Source organism: Daucus carota, chromosome 9, assembly GCF_001625215.2.
Source record: "Daucus carota subsp. sativus chromosome 9, DH1 v3.0, whole genome shotgun sequence".
Classification (NCBI taxonomy): domain Eukaryota; kingdom Viridiplantae; phylum Streptophyta; class Magnoliopsida; order Apiales; family Apiaceae; genus Daucus; species Daucus carota.
Genome location: NC_030389.2, coordinates 37,012,400 through 37,019,610, shown reverse-complemented (window position 1 = coordinate 37,019,610; position 7,211 = coordinate 37,012,400). Strand labels below are relative to the sequence as shown.

Below are 7,211 nucleotides of genomic sequence, written 5' to 3'. Positions count from 1 at the left end.
TGATAAAATCTTCCTCTTAATCCATAAACGCATAATCTGGAGTTTGGATTGTACTTAGAGAGCATCCGGAAAAGTTGAAAAATTATTCTACTAAATCATTATATTAATTAATACCTTAGCGCAATGCCTATGAATATCTTGAGGACCAACCTTTAAAGGCTCCTAATAGGTGTGGCAGCTCATTTTGGACAATGGAAATAAAACAGGCTCCAGTGTCTACAAAATTATGAGGTAATAACTTTACACTACTAGAAATGTGGGCATTTCCGACCAAAATTTCAGACCGACCAAAGTGGTCGGAAAAAAAGTGGGCATTTCTGACCGACTTACCGACCAAACACGATTGGTCGTAAAAAATGGCGTCATTTACGACCGCCATTACCGACCGCACCAAATCGGTCGGTTATAATGGGCGTGGGTCCCGCTCACCAACGTCCTTCAGCTGACATGGACGCCACGTCGGTAAAACCGACCGACACATTTCCGACCGCCTGTGGTCATTTCCGACCACCTTGACTGGTTTAAAATTATTGGTCAGCTTCTTACTCGTTGTCGCCTTGTGATTGGCTGAGTGGGGACGTGGTGGAGCCCAGCTTTAGTTCCGACCGACGGCGGTCGGAAATGACTTGCTTCGTTTCCGACCGAATTAAAACCCTGGCTGTCGGTTTTGACTTCTTAGAAAAACAATAAATTCTATTCGACTAAGTAAACTATTAAAAAAAACTAAAAACATTGCACATCCAGAAAACCGACCATATTCCATATATTTCCGACCAAACTCATAATTTTAACACAGAAAACCGACCACATGCAACACATTTCCGACCAAACTCATAATTTTAACATAGAAAACCGACCAAATTTAAACCATTTCCGACCAGTCACTCAAGTGCAGAAAACCGACCAACAAAACCGTCATTTCCGACCGATGTAAAACCTTGGCGGTCGGTTATGACTTGTGTGAAAAATAATAAAATTTTATTCGGCTAAGAAAACTATTTAAAAAAATTGAAAAAAAATGAAACTAGCTTTTAATCAGTTAATAATTTAATAAAAAATTATTCATCACTTAATATTTGATTTTTAAAATATTTTTTATTTTCATAACAAATTATAAATACTAACTAACTAATTTCAAATTAATTATTCAAACAACAGAAAAATGTAGAATATTTGTGATATGGTCTAATTTAGGGTACTAATCATAATAGAAAAAGAAGAAAAATATAAAAAAATTATAAAGATGTTTTTCTGTTACAAATCATGCATTGCAGTGAATGTAGGAGTTCATGGTTTGGATTTTATCAGAAGTTATCCTAGATTGTACACTTCCGAAATATCAATTTGTTTTTTAGGAGATCCAACCGTACGGATCGTAAATTAAGTACTCATCACAGTTATATACCAAAAATCAAGTCAATAGGATTTTATTTGTTGACACATTATAACGAAAATATTATGTTATTCTTAAATATAGATGTAGGGTTATTTTTTTATATATAAAAAAAATTGTTTTTAGGCGATCCAACCGTACGGATCGTAAATTAAGTACTCATCGTAGTTATATACCAAAAATCAAGTCAATAGGATTTTATTTGTTAAGATATTATAACAAAAATATTATTTTATTCTTAAATATAGACGTAGGGTTATTCTTTTATAAAAAATTAAATTTGTTTTTTAGGCGATCCAACCGTACGGATCGTAAATTAAGTATTCATCGTAGTTATATACCAAAAATCAAGTCAATAGGATTTTATTTGTTGAGATATAATAGCGAAATGTTAGGTTATACTTAAATATGAACGTAGTGTTATTTTTTTTAAGAAAATAAATAATTAATTTAAATGATCCAACCGTACGGATATGAATATAATTACTTAACTTATATTGGTCCTTAAAATTAATCATTTTGAACATTAGTTGACGGAATATTATAATGAAAATTGATTTTTTATTTATTTTATTTTGTAAAATAAAGGTAGGTATATATATAAGTTCCTTCAAATTTAACTTATTGTTGTGGATGGTCTGATGGTTGAGCACTGTACTTGGTAATCAGGTGCTGCGGGTTCGATTCTGAGTGAGGTTTTATTTTTGGCTTTCCCGGGTTCTTTTTTCACGAAATGTTAAAACCCCCGCCCAGCTTAAACGACGGCGTTTTGCGTGTATAAGGCGTCGTTCTCTTTTATTTTGATTAAAACCCTCCCACCGTCTCGATCAGTTATCTCCCCCAGCTCTCTCCTCTCTCTGGTCTCGTCTCTCTGATCTCTCTACGCTCTCTCTCGGCTCTCTCTCTGTAAGCTCTCTCTCTCCGCCTCTCTCTCTGTGTATCTCTCTCTCCCTGTACACTATATGCCTAATTTAGGGTTTATCATAGGGTTTATACTTTATACATGTGTTATAGTTTATACTCTATATGTATAGTTTATGGTCGTATCTCTCTCTGGACACTATGCTTATTTTAGGGTTTTGATTTTTTTTGGCTCTGATTTGTTGTAATTTGCTTTAATCTGGTTCCTATATGTTTATATTTGCTTTAATCTGGATGAAGTTTAGTTGTTTTAGTTTTATGATCTGTTTATATGATTTTTTTGCTCTGTTTTTGTATTTGGCCTAATCTGTCATGAGCTTGCTCTGTTTGTGTGTGTGTTTTAGTACTTAATTTACAACTACGATCAGAATTTGTGGTTAAATGCTACTACGATCATTATGATTGCAAGTTACTAATAGAGCCTTGAGATCATGGGAGTAGGGCTCTATTAGAACTGAGAGGACACAGCGGTATAGGTATATTTCTGCAACGTCTAAAGACTTCAATTTGTGTTGTGATCGGGTATTGATAAGGTCCAGATGCATAATCACATCACAAAGGTAGTATCATCACTTTCTCTGATTCTATTTTTACATATCATTGACACATAGTTCATTAGACGTAGAGGCAACTTGATAGCTAGGTCTAGCTTATTTTGTGTCTCGTTTACCCACATTGACCTATTTGGGAAGTGTGGAATTAAAATTCTAGTATGTTTAGTTGCATTTAAGAGGCACATATTTCGCACTAAATTCTAGTCTGTGTCTATATTCTGATTCCACAATACTCGGTTGTATAACTGATCACATATTGAAATGTAAAAAGATAATTACAATTTCTTCTTTCCAATTTTCAGTTAACTTTTAAGTTACTTTTGTGACCATCCAAGCAATCCTGTATTAACAGTATTGAGAATTGAGATCAAGTTAGTCTATATACTGATGCACGACAGAGAAGGACGAATTAACTAGACCACTTCGGATTAAATATGGATCTCACACACAATGTAATACACATCTAAGCATAAATCTGAGACTAATGAAGTTTGATAATCATAAAGCCACCTTGATTAAAATCGTGTGACTTGATTCTGATACTTCAACTTATAGTTATGGGAAAGGGAGACAACAGTGCTAAGACGACAAGTGCAGGACTTGCAAGAGAGTCACAGGTATGACAAGTTTTTCCCCTGTTGTAAACCGTGTAACCATGTATATCAACAATTAAGTTACTATATCTCCTTAACCCCGAGGGTGTAATGAAGGCGTAAAATGATAGTCATATTTTTTACTACGTACACACTCCTCAATAGAAAGTCCTTAGTTGGGATTGAAGAGTTAATCTGTAGAATAATATGATTCTATCATTAAGAATATAATTAACCTTAGTGTCAAAATATAATATCTGAGAATATAGAAATTTCCCTGGCAGAGGATATGAGATGTGTAAATTATATCATTTGTGACAAGTTGCCACCTTTGTTAGAACTGTAAAAGTGTTAAGGAGGGCTTAATATGCATATCATGTATTATATATGTTTAGCATTTACAAATTGACAATTAAAACTAACAAAGACGACACTTTTAATTGTTATCAAGCCTAGTTTCTAAGGAAAAATATGGTGACTTCTGCATTCTGTTTTCCCCCCATGCTCTCTTCTAATAGTCATAATATCTTCTTTATTATATAATGTCATATCTCACTGCTTAACCCTTAACAGTTGACACAGACTAAAGTCGCAGAATATAGTTGACACAGTTGAAATTCCGAGTCTAATCTTACCATAAACACATTCAAACGTTGGTTGTGTCCCCTTGATGAGTGAACTCTGTTATTTATGATCTGAGAAATTACCGGTCAAAACCATGCCCATTGCTACCACTGTGCAGCTTAATTCTAACCTTCTCACTATATAAAGTGACATTGCAGTATGTTATTTTTTCAATTTTCAAGGTGCAAATCAATTTTATTAGCTGTGAAACGGCTAATCTATAAGGGGTACCTTATAAAAGATTCCAACTCTAAACATTGGCTCCATGATAATGAAACAATTAGTTACTTGTGAATTAGAACTGAATTTTTGACGGTAGTACAAATAAATAATTATTATATCTATTAGCTAGGACATGTATATGCAATTCAATTTAGCTTTGGTAGACAAAAGCAAAAGAAAAATACAAATATATTCCAAAAAGATATTACAAATATAGTCTGTCACCTGTCAAGATCAGAGCAAGCTTTATTTCTGCCATCGTGTTGATGTGCTTTACAGCTAAGAAGATCAAAAGGAATCAGTAGATAAACAACATAGTAACTAATAACTGATGTACGAACTATCATTAATTCATTATGGAATAGTTTATATACTGCATATATATCAAGTGACAATGAAATGCATATATAAGAGTATAAAATAGAAAGTGCAGAGAACTTAAAGTGAACAGACCAGAAATTACTTTGTATTCCAAAATTATGTAGTTGATTTCCCCGGAATGCTTCATTTACTTCATTAAATCTGAACATTTCTACCATTTATCTTTCTTCATCAATATATCATATATTGCCGATATTCTTGTTCATCCCTTTAACCTGGTTTGTATTACTTGCTGAGCATTCAAATCTGCTCATTTGTTTTGATTACCTCTTTGGTCAGTTAAGCAGGAGTTAACATATGGTACTAGAAGTTGACTTTAAGCTTTGAAAAAAGAAAAAGTTACCGAAAATTATGAAAAAAAGAAGTAATATCATATTTGTTTTGCCTTGTATCTGCTTCATTTCACTTTTTGTTTAATTTTCTAATGCATTTATAATTTAATATATGGTGATGGCATATAAATTTTCCAATTATTGCAGGTAATTGCGGAGGCAACTAAGGATGTCACCGATGGTGAGAGTTCGGAAAATGACATTGATGGGGATGATGATGGTGATGGCGATGAGGAAGATTGAAATGAAGCTACCTAGCTAGATGCATTATTGGTAGGGATGCTGCTTTTGTTAAAACATTGTTTTTTGCTTTTAATTGTTCAGTTGTAATGTATATGATTGTTGGCTTTTGTTGGCTTTTGGCTGATTGTTCAGCTGTAACATTTATGTCATACTGAATTTTATAACTGTTCTTTTGTAAATATATGAATGCTTGTTGGCTTTTAAATTATGTCGTACTGAATTTTAATGGATATGATTCTTGATTTTGGGTTTGAAATTGGATATTGTATGTGCATTGTTGGTTTGGAAAAATAACAGGGATATTGTATAGTTTATAATGTAAATACTGCATTTTTTTAAAAAAAAATCTCCCAGAAAACCGACCAAATTTGCTCATTTCTGACCAAGAATGGTAAACAAGAACTCAGAAAACCGACCAAATTTATACATTTCTGACCAAATTCATATCTTAAAAGTCAGGAAACCGACCACTAAAGCTAAAACCGACCGGTTGTGGTAAGCAATTTGCCCAGAAAATCGACCAAAGCAAGGCGGTCGGTAATGACCATGCGGTCGTAAATGACTTTGGGTGGTCGGTTTTAGCCCAGAAGCTCCCAGAAGTGGACACTGGAATTATTTCCGACCAACTCATTTCTGACCACTGTGTGATCGGTTTTACAACTGGGCCCCACAGCTGAGCCACGAACTTCTTTACCGACCAACACATTTCCGACCGTCATTGGTCGGTTTTGAGACAATCCACGTGTATGACACGTCAACGGTGGGCCAGATTTATCTGACACAATCCACGTGTATAAGGACATGGCAACACATTTCCGACCAAAAGAATCGGTCGGTTATATCCCTCATTTCGGACCGATACGTCATTTCCGACTCGGTTTAAAGGGACCGACGAGGTCGGTCGGTCGGTGGTCGGAAATGACCTCAAAACCGACCGATTTTGTTCATTTCCGACTGATTTTGGCGGTCTTGTAGTGTTATTTATTCATACAAATCATACATTCAAAAACCATGCCATACAATAACTTAGAACTAATGAATTTATATAGACAAGTGAATAAACAGAAAAAACAGTTACAACAATTACTATTGCAAAGACACAAAGCAATGCACACATAATTATTATATCCAACAGTGCATTCTCTAGTGTTTCTACCTCTGCGTCTGTGTGAACGTATGTTGCATAATTCAATCCACAAGAAAAAACATATTTAATTTGCCATGCATACTCTGCTCCTTTTTCAAATTCTCCATGATGAGTTCAATAACCTGCTGACAACATGATTTATCATCAGATAAAATATATTATTACAACTGCTATAGCTTAAGCAAAGCAGGAAGTTGCAATTTAAGTACTGTTTCAAATTAAAAACTAATCCAACAACCTATAGGGCTTCATAGTTAAAAATCTAACCCTGGTTCACCAAATCATTTTAAATGAAATAACGAAAAGTTGACACTATAATAATTCAAATGTTTATTGTCATAATTTCATACAACCATACTAAAACAAATTATAAGAACATGTAAATTAATAAATCGGGAAATATATATATACAATGATAATGATATATGGAAGCACAAAATAATAGTAGTAGTGGTACTAATTACCTCAGTGGCAATCTCATTCTGAGCACAATGGGATGCAACAGAAGTTGCACGACACATATATTAGTAGACAAATCAGCAGTTGGCTGAACCGAAGTAACGATAGCAATCCGAGAAACATCTTGCTGAAGTCTTTTAAACAAGGTCCTTTGATTTCTCCTAATTAGCAAGTTCAATAAGACTCCTTATAGAAGGAGTAGAGTCCTCAACCTTTGACACGGCACTTTGGACTTTGGATTTCTGGAGAGCTTTTTTTTCTTTTTCCAAACTATTCAAGTGAGAGTAAATGATATATATATATATATATATATATATATATATATACACATATATATCCCAT

General features: G+C 33.9%; 1 long non-coding RNA gene across 3 annotated transcripts; it reads left to right on the top strand.

Moving 5' to 3' along the window:
* The first annotated feature begins 2,114 nt into the window (after window positions 1–2,114).
* Window positions 2,115–5,519, top strand: LOC108202268 (uncharacterized). Of its 3 annotated transcripts, none has more exons than XR_001803051.2 (4): window positions 2,115–2,299; window positions 2,724–2,874; window positions 3,424–3,485; window positions 5,168–5,519. It is a non-coding gene; the product is annotated as an uncharacterized LOC108202268 (long non-coding RNA). The 3 variants fall into 3 exon arrangements; XR_001803050.2 differs by having other exon boundaries at window positions 2,659–2,874; XR_010287356.1 differs by lacking the exon at window positions 2,724–2,874 and having other exon boundaries at window positions 2,131–2,299.
* The last annotated feature ends 1,692 nt before the right edge of the window (window positions 5,520–7,211 follow it).